This window comes from Tachypleus tridentatus, chromosome 10, assembly GCF_004210375.1.
Source record: "Tachypleus tridentatus isolate NWPU-2018 chromosome 10, ASM421037v1, whole genome shotgun sequence".
Classification (NCBI taxonomy): domain Eukaryota; kingdom Metazoa; phylum Arthropoda; class Merostomata; order Xiphosura; family Limulidae; genus Tachypleus; species Tachypleus tridentatus.
The window spans coordinates 21,107,372-21,108,869 of NC_134834.1; positions in this window are offsets into that span (position 1 = coordinate 21,107,372).

The window sequence follows — 1,498 nt, forward strand, 5'->3', positions numbered from 1 at the left end:
ACAACGAGCTACAACAGACAATACACTAGATGGAGTTTTGTTATTACACCCTCTACAAACAACGAGCTACAACAGACAATACACTAGATGGAGTTTTGTTATTACACCCTCTACAAACAACGACAACAGACAATACACTAGATGGAGTTTTTTTATTACTACAACAGACAATACACTAGATGGAGTTTTGTTATTACACCCTCTACAAACAACGAGCTACAACAGACAATACACTAGATGGAGTTTTGTTATTACACCCTCTACAAACAACGAGCTACAACAGACAATACACTAGATGGAGTTTTGTTATTACACCCTCTACAAACAACGAGCTACAACAGACAATACACTAGATGGAGTTTTGTTATTACACCCTCTACAAACAACGACACAACGAGATACAACAGACAATACACAAGATGGAGTTTTGTTATTACACCCTCTACAAACAACGAGCTACAACAGACAATACACTAGATGGAGTTTTGTTATTACACCCTCTACAAACAACGAGCTACAACAGACAATACACTAGATGGAGTTTTGTTATTACACCCTCTACAAACAACGAGCTACAACAGACAATACACTAGATGGAGTTTTGTTATTACACCCTCTACAAACAACGAGCTACAACAGACAATACACTAGATGGAGTTTTGTTATTACACCCTCTACAAACAACGAGCTACAACAGACAATACACAAGATGGAGTTTTGTTATTACACCCTCTACAAACAACGAGCTACAACAGACAATACACTAGATGGAGTTTTGTTATTACACCCTCTACAAACAACGAGCTACAACAGACAATACACTAGATGGAGTTTTGTTATTACACCCTCTACAAACAACGAGCTACAACAGACAATACACTAGATGGAGTTTTGTTATTACACCCTCTACAAACAACGATGGATGGAGTTTTGTTATTACACCCTCTACAAACAACGAGCTACAACAGACAATACACAAGATGGAGTTTTTTTTGTTATTACACCCTCTACAAACAACGAGCTACAACAGACAATACACAAGATGGAGTTTTGTTATTACACCCTCTACAAACAACGAGCTACAACAGACAATACACTAGATGGAGTTTTGTTATTACACCCTCTACAAACAACGAGCTACAACAGACAATACACTAGATGGAGTTTTGTTATTACACCCTCTACAAACAACGAGCTACAACAGACAATACACAAGATGGAGTTTTGTTATTACACCCTCTACAAACAACGAGCTACAACAGACAATACACTAGATGGAGTTTTGTTATTACACCCTCTACAAACAACGAGCTACAACAGACAATACACTAGATGGAGTTTTGTTATTACACCCTCTACAAACAACGAGCTACAACAGACAATACACAAGATGGAGTTTTGTTATTACACCCTCTACAAACAACGAGCTACAACAGACAATACACTAGATGGAGTTTTGTTATTACACCCTCTACAAACAACGAGCTACAACAGACAA